Source organism: Pinus tabuliformis, chromosome 8 (assembly GCF_031772625.1).
Source record: "Pinus tabuliformis cultivar Carrire ecotype Pingquan chromosome 8, CPIR1, whole genome shotgun sequence".
Lineage (NCBI taxonomy): Eukaryota > Viridiplantae > Streptophyta > Pinopsida > Pinales > Pinaceae > Pinus > Pinus tabuliformis.
The window spans coordinates 264,017,394-264,032,155 of NC_142294.1; positions in this window are offsets into that span (position 1 = coordinate 264,017,394).

The window sequence follows — 14,762 nt, forward strand, 5'->3', positions numbered from 1 at the left end:
CATTCAAACAAGTGCTAAGGAGCATTTAGATACTGAAGAATACAAATAGCTCGTTACATGAAATTTAATAGCTAGTTTAAGTAAATAGGGATATAAATGTCTCAATTTTTTTTTGAATTTTATGATTACTATATATATGTGACTTATAATTTGGTTTTTAATGTAAATGATAAATTGATTTGTGAATAAATTTATGCACAACATATGTTCCTCCAATTTTTTTTGCTGGCTTGGAATTAAAATATTACTCAGTTATCACATACTTTGATAATCCGTGGTGGTTTGTATCAACATTCTGTTCAAGAAGAGTTTTGAAGGGTCTACATATTTGACCAATGTAGTACTTTTCCCAAGAACAAGCAATCTCACGGACTGTGAACCTAAGATAGGATCATATTTGCTTTTCTTTTAGTTGCACTAAATATTTATTAAGAGATTTGAGAGGTTTGACTACAATTTTAATATTTCTTTTGGGTAGAACCTTAAAAATGAAATCATTGTTTTTTTTTTTATAAGGGAGCACCACTTGCAGTTTGAAACCACCAGAAGGTTTTTTTTAATAAGAGTGTGGATTTTTGAATAAGATTTTTTGAATATATTCACAAATTAAAGGTTCATATTTATTTGCCAAATAGTTATGCTAATTTTTAAATTAAATCGATTAATTAGAAAAATATCATATGGCATATGAAACAAATTATACTCTTTCTGAGATTTTGATATTGATAAGTTTTTATATTAGGATATGAAATTCTAATAAAAGCTATTTACTCCATAGTATAATGGGAGTGAATCCCATAGTTAAGAATGAATATCTATCTATCTCTCTTTCTCTATATATATATATATATATATTAATTCTTTTTATAACTAGCTCAACTATATAAATTAAATGGATGGTAAATGACCTCAATCTACTAAGCATCAAAACACTTCATTATATATCTCAAGTTGCCAAAATGATAAAAATCATAAAAAATAACTAAGTTATAGATTTATTTAAAATTATTATTATTATTAATGATAAAAATGTTAATAAATAGTTTAAATATTTATATGTCTTGGAAAAGCATGTAGTAAGATTCTTAATTGTAAATATTCACCCAACTTTATCATGGAGATTCATCTATAAATAAGTTTTGTTACAACACAATGGGTCAATATCATGGACTATCAATACCACATGCCAAAAAAAAAAAAAACAATTTATTCATATGAAACTCATTTATATGTTTTTTTGTTTCATTAATAAATTTAATTAAAAGGCAAAAGAGACATAACTACTTTGGAAATAAATATAAGCCTTTGATTTGTATAAACTGCTAAGAATATTCTATGTAGGTTAAATCCCTTCTATCCACCTAAAAGTTATTGATATGTTGGAATATGTAATTCCTACATGTCTGAGTTGTGATTCTTTCTATCTAGAGGTGTTTGTTCCTATTTTGTTTCCTACATTTATGTGTGGTTGAGATATTCTCTCAACCAACAGATTGTGTGTCCAAGATAGTTTTCCTATCTTGAGACAACACTTCATATATTTATTTGTAACATGATTAATGGAATATATATTTTCTTTATGGAAATTTAACATGGTATCAGAGCCCCTGAGGGCTTGACCCCTCCTAGGCTGAGGGAAATAAATGGTGTTATCAATGTTTGTTTGTCTGTCTATCATTCTATCAGTGTTGAATTTGATGGAGACTTAGTCCATGTAGGGAAAATTTGAGGGAAATAAATGGTTTTATGAATGTTTGATTGTCTGTCTATCATTCTATCAGTGTTGAATCTAATGGAGACTGAGTCCATGTAGCGAAAAAATGGCGTTGATGCGATTAGACAGAACCATCAGCATTGCAAGGCAGGTGCACCACCAACAAGCAACGTACTTGCTCAAATAGTGAGTAATCAGAGCAGTTAAAGGGTTATCAGATCGAGACACATACATGATTTCTTTAGAAGAGGAGTTTGATTCAGATGGATTTTCCCCTTCTTTTCGTGTCTCTATGACACTGACTCGTAGCAGAAGAGCACCATGAGGAAAGAATGCGTGAAGCTATTTGCCACGATGGCCGATTCCTAGAGTGAGTAGTTGTCACCCTACCTATCAAGAATGGTGGGAAATGTTGTCTGTCACCTAAAGGACTCCAATTCCAATGTTCACGATACCTGCGTCGGTGCAATTGGCGTCAAGGATCACAAACTCAAATTAGTCAATTTCTCCACTTGTGAAGCCTTTTGAGGCAGCCTAAGTCAGTCGGAATTGGGTATTTTAGTAGTTTCAAGTCGGTGTCAGGTGTCGGCTTACCCCTGCGTCTAGGAGCGTCGTTGACATGATGTCGACAATGAATATTGCAGACTCAAATCACATCTTGGTTGCTTAATTCAGCTGTGGTTTTGATCTGAAAACAAATTGGGATGTCAAATTTGTGATACGCCATTATTCAGTAGTGTCAAATTAACAAAGAACAGTGATTTGTGTTGTGTATTTTTGTTGACTCATCACATGAGGGGCTCGTTGTTTAGAGCCACTGTCAGCCACTGTCCTGAGGTGGAGGTGTTGCTCTAGTTTCTGTCGCATTGGATCTGAGGGTTTCCATAATTGCAAGGCTTTTGGATACATTTTATTAGATCCAATATTCTTGTGTCTCTTCATCTGCACTTTGGATATGCTGTAGGATATCTAATATCAATCCTTTCAACAAGACATTTATCTCTCTATGTTGTTGGTTTTGCATCGGACAACGAAGAAAATGGATCTTAGGATTCATTTCTCGTTTGAGATCGAATTTCGATCTCAACCACATGAATTTCGAAACCTGAAGAGGCGATCCCCTGGACGTGTGTAGTTTCGAAAGCACAAACACTTCTCTTGGTGGTGATAAATGTGATAGAGAACCTGTGGTTGGCTACTAAAATTCTTGTGAGATTTTGAATTTGATACACTTTTGTCTATTTGCAAGCATGTTCCCATAGCTAGGGGTATTTTGCTGGAGAAATTTACAGAAAATGCGAAGATGGCAATTTCTTTTTCTGTGTTCATGCTGATGCCTAACTATGCACGTGGAAGACAAAAGAAGAACATAAGCATATTTAAGCATTTCATTAGCTAATGTATCTCAATGCTCCCCCAGCATAATGGCATGCAAAATAGAATTATTTTCCCATTGTTTAAATTTTATTTTTTAGAAAGTGTTGTGTCGATGATGTAATATTGGTTAAAAGAATATAGTGGCATTTAGTTTGGACAATTATTGTCACACTTTTGTGTATGTGTTGGACAATTATTGTCACACACATTTATTAGTCAAGAAGTCCAGGTTTTTTTGTAGTGGTCCTTGTAAAATATTTACTTGGTAACTCCATGAGATGGAGTGTGAAATGTAAGCCTCATGAGGCATGTGTATCCCCATAAATTTTGTGGTAATCTTAAAACCACTTTGTAATTGCAGGTTTGTGCTCAGTTGGAAACCATTGTGTTGCGTTGGGTTGTGGCAAGATAGAAACCACATGTAAGAGTGAAGTGGATAGGGATTCCTATAGACATGGTTTAGGGTCAACCACCAAAACCCTTATCATGGTTCAGGGTGAGCGAAGAAAGCCCTCAGCCTAGTTGAGTTCAGTCTTTAGTGAGCCTTAGTGGCTGGAGTGCCCTAGTGGCATGTTTGTATCCGAGAGTGGCTAGAGTGCCCGAATGGAAAGTTTGTGATCTAGAGTGGCTCAACTGACTTACTGGAAGATTTGTGGCCGAGAGTGGCTGGAGAGCCTTAGTGGCTGTTTTGAGCCTTCGTGGCTAAGTAGAGCCTTCATGGATGAGTTGAGCTATGGTGGCTGAGAGCCTTTGGTGGCATGGTTGAGGGTGATCCGATAAAACCTAGAGCATGGTTACTGGTAATTCGATAAAACCCATGATGATGATATTGGAGGGGGATTTATAGGTACACGTACATTTATGTAGTTATAATGGTTGAAAAAACCATGTATGCAAAGGGCATCCTAGTATACTAGCGGTTGCAGTGGTTGTCACCATGCATTTTGGTGGATGGTTTCTCCTTTATATGGACATCAACATATTCTTTTGTTATGTTTGACCACAACTAGAATTTGAAGATAGATATCGAGACATGTACTTATTAAGGGGGTGTGTTCAAATATGTAATTCCTACTTGTCTCAGTTGTGATTCTTTCTATCTAGAGGAGTTTGTTCCTATTTTGTTTCATAGATTTGTGTGTGGTTGAGATATTCTCTCAACAAACAAATTATGCGTCCAAGATATTTTATCTATCTTGAGACAACACTTCACATATTTATTTGTAACATTATTTTATTAATGCAAATATTGATTTCCTTATGGAAATTTAACACAATAATCAAATTAAAATTCCAAATAATCTATTCCAAAATAGACTTGCCTATATGTATAATTAAGAGTAACAATAATAACTTAAAATAAAATTTTTTTATGATTATTACGTTGTAAGGCATTCCCTATGAGAAGGACAGCCCTCTCCGCTACCTGTCATCACTTTGTGCCATTAGATTATATGTTAGACGATTGGGAGATTATCAATACTTCGATGAGAAGAAGGGAGTTTGAAAGAAGGGTTTTGAAACCCTCACCACAACAATTTTTGTTTTTCTTTTTAGCTCATCTTTGGTCTCACTTGAGCTCTGTCACTGTGGTTTGAATCCTCTCGGCAGGTAAGAATCAAGATTTCTTTTTGAATTTTGTATTGTATCTTAGGCATTTGTTGCAGAGTGATATTAATTATTTGCTTTAGGTTTCCCACATAACATTTTAGAGGGTTCCAACTGCCTTTGATTCCAATGCACATGTAACGATTTTGGGAGACTCATATTGTAAGTTCTATATATAATTTATTCTTCATTAGGATGCTTGATAACCCTATACTTTCATAAATTTTCAGGTCCATTATTTAATTGGTGGCCACATTGCGAACTTGAAAAATCTCCCAACAAAGAGCACGGAATTTTGTAATACGTAGAACTCGGAGTTGAAGGAAATGGCTTATGCATTTTTCCATGATTTCCAGATGATTTAGGGTTACAATGTCTAGCAAGGGTTCCTCATTTCTATCACTCTAGTCATCATGATGTATGTAGAGCATGATGCGATTAAATTGATAGTTTAGTGTTCTTGGAGCAACAAAAGCTACTTGGCTACTCTAAGGACTGGCTTCATTTTAATATTGGAACGTGACCACACTTGGATGAGAGGAGCCAATTTAAAAGAAAAATATGGCAACTTACAAAAACTTATTGGTGGTTACAACAAGTGGCACGCACTCAATCCACATAAATATAGGTGCTACCCACTTCCTCCAATACCCTATGATTGAGCTTTGACTGGAGGGAAAGTAATTTTGGGTGTCACATTAGTAGTATTATATGTTGAAGTTTACCCATCACTATTAAGCTTTATTTTTCCTTTTTGAAAATAGTCCACACATTGAAGATCTTACCGAGAGGATGGATTATATGATATGTTTTTTCATAAGCATCTTTGATAGTGTATCTTAAACATGAATTTTAATGGAAGAAACAAGTTTAATGGATAAACCCTTAGAAAAGGGCTAATCTAAGTATACCATGCCTAACATAAGCATTCACAAAATATGTTTAATTATACTCCTGAATATCAATACGAAACCTTAATTTTAAATCGAAAGAAAATCCTCGTATAAACTATTCTTAGGTGTGCTTATATCATTAGGGAACTTGAGAAAATGTTTAATATGGAATGAAGTTCTCACAAAGGTGTCAAATTCTATCAATTACGTCCACTAGCACTTTCCAGAATAGGAAAAGTGTACCACAAAGAATTAGACGTTGGATGAATGCGGGCATGTACAATCTCGTGATGATAGCTGTGAGTTCTTAGAGAGGATTGGCTTTATTTAAATATTGGAACGTCGTTGCACTTTGAGATGAGTCTGACAGATAGAAAAAGATGGAAATTTATTGGTAGTTATAGCCAATGGTATGAACTAAATCTACATAAATATAAGTAGTAGGCACTTCTTCTAATACCCTATGTTTCAGCTCTAACTAGAGGCAAAGTTATTTTGGGTGCTGCATAAACAGTCTTGCAAGGAAAGCTTTATGTCATTGGTTGTGCCCCATTTTGTAAAGTAGAAATAAGGCACTTCCTAGACCTTATTGTAATTTTATTAAAACATTTATGAAAGCTCCTCATTTTGGTTGCCTTATAGGAGTAATTGACAACAAAATATATGTTTGAAAACAATCGCATGTTGTGTTGCAATATATGGGAGTGTTGTAGCAACTACAACCAGCCTCCAAAATTTTTCCTTAGCTTCGTTTTGCAGCCTCCCTTCCAACCTTTCATAGCAGCATGTCTTTCTTCGTCAAGTACACAAGCTCCAATGATTTTCTTGTAGAAAGGTAGCTTGTCTATCAGAGTTTGATGCATTCCCCTCACAGGTTGTTTCTCTGGATTTAGTCCAACTGCAGGCTGAGCAGCTCCCTCAAGAAATTGCCCAATTTTGGAGGGTAACCAACCTTCCCTCCAGAAATTGTGCAATTCAGTCTGGAAACCTGTTAGGCTATAGAATTGCACAATTATGCCAATCAAACATCATCTAGAAAATTGGGCAATCCCTCCGAGCAGGGTTGCTCAACCCAGGAATTGCGCAATCTTGGGAAGCAATCAGCTTCTCTACCAAAAAATTGTGCAAATATCCTGGGCAATCAGCCTAGCTCCCTTCCATAAATGCACATTTTCTCCCAGTAATTCACTAGGCTCTTGCACATACATTTGGTTTGACCAGTTCCACCTGGGACCAAGGAAACTTAACTTGCATGCATGGGCTGATTTTTCCCACAATAGAGAAAGGAACATGAAAAAAGGCATCCCATGATTTTAGGGAGCAATTTTTAGAAGCTGGAGGTTACCTACAAAGATTGTTTTAGAATATTTCCTCCAAGTGTCACTATTTACTAGATCTATGGCATGCATGTTGTGAGCCTAAACTTATTTATTCAATGTATCAGAGCTCATTATTTCACATCAATCTTGGAGCCCTAACACCTCACATCACATATAGGACTCTTTGACACATCTAGCTCAACAATTCATGGGTAAGTGGTCTCAATTTGTCTTCTTCAACATTTTTGTCACTTTTTATGTTTTTGTGTGAGTGTTGTTTGCTTGATTTCCTTGAATGCTTGTTGTTGTTTACATGCCTACTATCTTGTACCAGCAACGTTTTAGTTTTCATTACCATATCACTGCTATCTCATGCATGAAACTGTTTTATACAAACAGTCATCAATTCGGTGACTCGCTTCACCCACATGCATGTTTTTCTCTTTTCTGAATTTTTCATTCAATTTTCGCATGCACAATAAATCACTACTTCTTACACTCAGTATCGCCATGCATTCACTTTCACATTTTCTTTCATTTTCCCATCAACGGGTCTGGGTAGCCTTGGCCTGAACTCTGCCTCACCAAGCCAGCATTGCGCAATCCTGAGAGAAGAGGCTCTGCCTTCCTCTTCATAAATGTGCATTTCTACCCAATAGCTGTTTCCTAGGCCTGATTTGCACAATACTAAGGGACAGTGACTGTTGGCCCAAAAAATTGCGCACTGCATTCACTTAACCTTCAACCATTGCTAGCCTAAGTTATCCATTACTCAATTCGAACAGTCAGCAGTCAACCTGGATTGTACATTGTGCATATCCAATAGGTAGTGTGGCCTCCAAGATAGCCTAGACTGTCTTTTGTGCAGTTGTGGAAGCCAATCACTTAGCCTCCCAAAAGAAATTGTGCAATATTCACCTATCAATCCCTAGGTATGTGTTATGTCATTCCTCCAATTTGCTTTGGTTTTTGCTGATATATTTCTTGCCATGCATGTCACTTTGTCTCTAGATCTAGTGGGTGTTCATCCGCCTCTTATCAGTACAAGATCAATGGCCTCAAGGAGAGCAGGATCAAAGGAAACTGATGGAAGTGCAACTAGAGAAGCAGTTGAGTGAGTGTCCACAAGTTTATAGATCTATGAAGATACCAACCTGATTCTATACAACGACATCAAGTTGAAATGGCAAGAGGTCAATGATAGATTTGCAAGAACGTTTCTGGAAAACCTCAAAGATTTCCAGGTATATGTGAACATTCACAAGTCTCGCTTGTATCAGATTGCATGGAGGTACCCTGTGTTCCAATCCGAGGACATGATACACTGGATTGTCTCGCAAACTGATCCCAAGATGATAACCTTGAGAAATGTTAGTGGGACGAGGATTTCAACCTTCTAGGCATCAGATTATGATGATATGTATCAGATGTTAGAGCCCATGACTATCATGCAGACTCCCTTTAGCTTACCTAGCAGCAGTGCCAACTCCAGAAAAATCTTGAAGAACTGGGTACAGGAGTCAGCAAGATTTAGGATGACAACGAACTAGATCTACAAGACGAAGATACTGTTGAAGGCATATCAATACTTGGTGATCTTTTCATGTCGAATGTATGGCCAAGAAAGCACAGAAACCTTCCAACAAAGTTGGGTGATCGTGTTGGACTAACTAGCTAGAGAAGGAAATCCATGTAACTGGTCTAGCATGTTGGGTCATTAGCTGAAGGAATGGGTAGGAAGGGCTCGACAATCACCAGAGGGTATGCAAGAAGAAATCTACATGTCCATCTAAATCTTGGATGGAATCTGTGTGTAACATGAGTTCCTGGGCTTGAAATGGGCATGGTCATTGGTGGAGACTGTTGTGAACACTTATTCTAAGTTGTTGTTTGAATGCAGCTTCATAGGAGTTATCACACGAATGTCTAATCATTTTGTCACCCCAGTTTGCAAGATGATATTTGAACATGATCCACCGTGGATGTCGAAGGCAAGGAAAATTTTAGAGGCTAATATTCGCAGGTGGGTGAATTTTCTATACTCTTTCTTAAAAAAAATTCAGTAATTTCCATTTTTTTTCTAAAAATGATTTTCCTAGATTTTATAGTATGAAATTCTTTTACCCAAAAAATCACCAAAAAATTGTATAGAAACTATATAAAATTATTAAAAATTTGAATATATTTACAAAAATATTTCCAAACATTTTACAAATTGCATATTATGGACTGGTGGGATTCGTCAAGGTTTCTAAACTTTAAGATAAATTTCCATCCTTCAAATTTTTCCTGGTCAAAGGCAGCAATGGAGGCAATGAAAGAAATATCTAATTGGTATGCCTCATTGTCTAGCACCTTCATACAAATGTATAGTGTGGAGAAGCCTATGCATGTTCTATCGAAGTTTTCCTTGGACTTGCTTATCATGCAGGAAGTAGCATATTACATCTCGACAGGATTGATAGCTAGGTTGCATGAAAAGAAGAAGGCACCTTGGCCTGCCCTTCTACTGTGCATTGGTTATATGAGATCTAAAGTTTCAAGCATGTGGATATCGAAGCAGAGTAGATGAGGAAGTATCCATTCGACCTCTGAAGTTAAAATCCGTATGACCCACATTGTCTTGTGAAAAGTCACTGCGTGAGAGTACAATTCAACTTGATCCATGGGGCATTTCATTGGGCGATGGAGGACCCATGGAGATATTGCTACAGTTTCTCTAGACCCAATGAACAGGTCAGCTTCCCTGTGTTGTGGTTAGCAAAGCAACATGAAACAACATTGGAGAGCACTAGAAGCAGCAACAACACTAGAGGTGAAGATACCAGTATGCGACAAGGGCAAGAGGAATATTGTCAATCACATGGATGAAGTGAAAAGATTCAAGTTCTGAGTAGATCTAGTTGTAGAGAAGGAAGCTATGGCTATAGAGGCGAAGAGGAGACATCACGATAAGTGAATCGTGCAAAGGTAGAGGGAGAAGTGGAGAATGGAGGAAACAGAGGAGTTGCATGAGTTGAAGAAGAAAAATTGTAAGGAACAAGATCTATGCAAACACGAGAGGGAAGCACAGCAACAACAGGTATAGCAGCATGGAGCAAAACATGTGCAGACGAATAAAACAACGTCCGTACAAGTAGTGGATTCGTCAGAACAGTTGGCATCATGCTAGTAGGGTGAACCATTACAGCAGTAGGACTTCACTTAGGAGATAGAGAAAGTGCTTAAACAGATGGATATGGATGTGGAGCAATAGGACTTAGAGCAAGATATCGACCTCATGCCTCACCACCAAGAGGTCGATCCACCAACTTCAGTGCATCCAGAAGAAGAGAAAGTCCCAAGTGACCAAGGAGACACTGAGATCCTTGGAGATCATCCTGAAGGAGAGATGGACAACATCTCATTCGACAAATGTCAACATAGAGTTGTGAAATCTCGCAGTGTGTCAACTCTAGAAGATCATATATCTCCTGCACAATTTGAGGAACGAGTGATCATGTCTGACATGTGCAAACATCCAGAAGCCTTGGTCGATGCTACCAGAGTGTATGCCGAAGCCACTAGCTCAAGTGTTCACGTTCTGATAGATGAGAATGAGTGAATGGCTAAGGAACTACATATGGCCAAGTAGGGAGGAGAGTTGGTTGCAACATCCGCCCAAGCAGAACTAAAGAAGGAAATACTAGATGAAGTGTTGTCCCTTGGCATAGTCATGTGGGCATTGTATTCCATGTTTGGTACCATGCACAAGGAAGTCGTCCATCTCAACATATGGAAGCAACTATGTGTTAGAAGAGCACATATCTTAGCAAACATGCATGCTATTGTTGATAACATGAAAACATGGAAGATGAGATACAAGGGAGCCCCACTTCACTTACGTAAGATGATGAAGCCCAAAGAATTTGAGCCTATGGCATGTACCCAGAGTTAGATCTGGAACTATGAAGAGCTCCCATAGCTCATCACTACTATACAAGCTTCACATGCACGTGTATTCAAGAGTATGGCTGTTGTGGTGTGCATCGATGCGATCGTATCTATTGTGACTCTCACCCAGGTGAAGACAAAGGTACAGGTTTGACTAGAGCTTGACTCATACTTTGAGCAGTTGATGTGCATTGCCACCAACCCAGAATTTCCTATCAGTGTAAACAACATACACATGTATTTTGTTGGTCCGTCTACATTGAAGACAATGATGCACATGCTTTCAAATGAGTTGGATAGAGGATCCTGAGTAGTGTACTTGGACTTTATGGAGGCAAGAGTCAGGTTCCAAAAATATGTCACCTTAGAGCACACGGACACCATCGCAGACTATCAATCTTGGCATCAGTACACTAGTATCAACCACCACGAAGATGTTGAAGAGTTGGTCTTCCAAGAGTTGTCTGAGTCATAGTGATGTATAACATCATTTGCTCAAGCAATTTTGTCTCACATGGGTACATGTGCATTGTATTGTAACGTATTTGCAAGTGTAAGTTTAAGTTTCAATAGTTGGATGTAACCTTCATATTGTAGATGAAGAGTCATGGGGGTAGATGAACTATCACAAAGGAGAATGTCCAAGGTCACCCCACCCTTTGCTATAAATAGTCCCTCTTAATTCATTGTAGAGGCTTTTGGTTAGCCAAGCTTTCGATAGGACTATCTTAGAGAAAGCTTGGATAGTATTGTAATGAGCATTGGCTTATCCACTCCACAGAGCTAGTACATCTCTTTGGAGGAGCAAGTGGTTGTGCCCATAACATTCTGCTGTCAGAACTAGTGGTTGGACATAAATGCATTGTATGACTGAAACTTACGCTTATTAATATAACAAGAGCCAACACATTTCATGCATATGTTGTATTCTATTCTATGCTATCTAGTTGACTTAAATGATATATGTATATGTTTTCTTATGCATGCATGTATAGATTTCTGTGTATGTATGTATGAATCCTTCTGACATGTGTTGTTGGTTTAACCATGAATTTGGATTGCTAGATAACATGCCTTCCATGTTGTGATGCATCTTTGCTCGTGTGTTCCCTTCTTAACTCCATGCTATCAGAAGTTTCCAAGGGGCGCACTTATCTCAACCCTCGTGTGTACCTCTTATACACCTTCCTTGGCTCACTGCATATGTCACACCCTTGCTACCAACAATGTTATTTTACTTGCCTCTATGTGAAATCGCGGTCAAGGCATTAATGTATGACCCACCGCTGGGACTCCTACACCAAATGGTCTGAGATCTAATTGGGAATTCTTACCCAGGAGATCCCCTCACATGTTGGCGGTTCCAACACCGTCCACATGGAACTGACTGATGTTTTGATTACATTGCAATGCCATAGCCATACGTATTGGTGCCATCTCACAAGAAACATGGATAAAGAAAAATGAAACCCCATAGCTAAGGGGAGTTCAATCCATTAAATTAACCTATCATGTCTTCCACGGTAATTTTAAAATATAAGACACCCTAGTCCAACAAGTTATGTGGCTAATGGTTACAGGTTGTTTGGTTTCAAATGCATATACAAATTCCATATTATGAAGGTTCAAATATTGGATGAGGGGAGAGGTTGGAGTAGATAAACTTGTATTCTCAAGTTTACCCATCACTATGAAGCTCAATTATTTGATATTTGAAGGAGAGAGGATGTATGTAGTCTAGGAGCCTTGGGATATTTGGTGCTGAGGCATACAATGACAAAAATCTTCAACTTACTATGTTGGAACATCAGGAAAGCTCACATGGTTTCAATAAGCATAAAATTTTCGAGACCTTTATGAAAATCATATATGTGGTTGAACATCTACATACAATGGTTGTGCAACATGTTCCAGGTAAAAGAACAAGTCATGGTAGATAGCCATGTGGTGTGTATGGTGTCGTCACTTCCTCATAAAGACCTAGTACGGTTCATGTTATTAGACAATGTAGAGATGGTTGATTTAGACAAAAGGCCTGTTCTAGAGAAAAGTGTATGTGACTTTACTCATCCCTATTAGTGGATTAGATTAGAAGTATCTTGGTCTCAGATTGAGAAGAAAATTTAGACAAAGAAGTTGGTATGGGTGTAGTGCACAAAGAAAGCAAGAATTGATCATTCTAAGCCAATAAGGGTAGTTGTTTAGAGGTATATTAAAGGTCTCAAGACTGTATCTCTGTTTAATATGGGTTTTCAGACACTACATTCATGTAAAACTCTACTGATTTTTGTCTATATTCCAGAACTTTTTATTTCAATAGGTAAGAACTTGATCTAATAACTTCATTATCCATTGTATATATATATATAGATATATATATATACATTGTTTCTTTTGAAGCACCAGTGGTTGCATGTTGTTTTATTGTGGGTCTTTTAAATTTGAAGGGTTCCTGCATCCATTAAGGCCCAAAATTGGGATAATGTGTGTTATGGTTGTATGTTGTTTGGTGTTGCAGATTGTAGGGGAAAATGAATGGGACGCATCACCACAAACACACCCTAGAATTGGTGAAAAATATGGAACGAAACAAAATCATTTTCTATCACTAGAGTAGGTAGCTAAGATACTTGGAAAGACCATTGTTAATAGAATCAAGATCTACAACTCATACTAATCTCAGAGGATCTAGGAATACAAATGGCCTTAAGAATAACTCAAAAATTAAATTCATTAGATGGCAGTGAAACCAATACCACAACGTAGTTCTCATCACCTTGATTCCGACGATGTGAACGACACTCAAATTCAAGTTCGTATGCTCAAGTTATAGCTGGTCAAAGTTCCAGTCAAACTTGGCCAAGACGCAGTCTTAACAAGGAAACAAATTGAAAGAATCCCGATGCACGAAATCTGATAGTCAAAATAGGTGAATTTCTCACCTACTTAATTTTCCTAATAACCCTTATTTTCTGGTAGATAAACATTAGCCATTGGTTTTATGAAAAATAAAATAATATATATATATATGTGTGTGTGTTTGTGTGTGTGCATTTGGTGGGGGGGGAGTAGGTTGCCACTGCCGCCACCCCCCAGTGGTCTGTTACATATTGTATTCAAAATGGCGTGGGCAGGCCACCCTCGACAGACCTACCTAACCCCCAAAACTAATACACATATATTGTAGATAATGTATAACGAGTTGGTGCCACATGCAACGGAGTCCCCACCCACACCTTCATTGACTACCAATGGTACTCTGACAGTGTTAAATTCCCTAGGATTTTAATCAACCATAGAATTGATGTTTAAATATATAATGTAACTATGTATAAAATTGGAGTGGGCAGGTTTTGAACCCATCTCACCCCCACATTATCGATTGAAACTTGCTAATGGGCCAAAGACTGACATTAAAATTAATGCAACCACAATATTACTTAAACCTTGTCCGTTTCCATTCGACCACACTGGTGAAGGGTGCGGACCCTTAGAGGGCCATAGGTGCCATTGTCAGAATTGGGAAAGTGTATAGTCACTTTTGCATGTTTTTGTGCCAGGAATCGATCCATGTGGTATGTTTCTCTAGATGAACTCTCTATTTTCAGGCCATCATACAGATTGGAGGTATAAGGGTCATTTCTATAAATTTTGATGTAACTAGTTTCTTTGATTCCACTTAATGAATGAATGCCTCCCGACTTTTGAACAAGGTTCAAATACATAGCCCATATTGGTTGAACTCTGTAATCATATCGTTGTGTCTTTCATCTCATATTGCTTATAATTTTCGCTTATTTTCATGTGGTTTAAGTTTCTTGGTCATTATGACCTTTTACATGCAATTTTGAATGCATCCTTGAAGTTAAAAATATATGGATCAAGTTTGGTATCAGAGTAGATCATCTTGATGCGAGT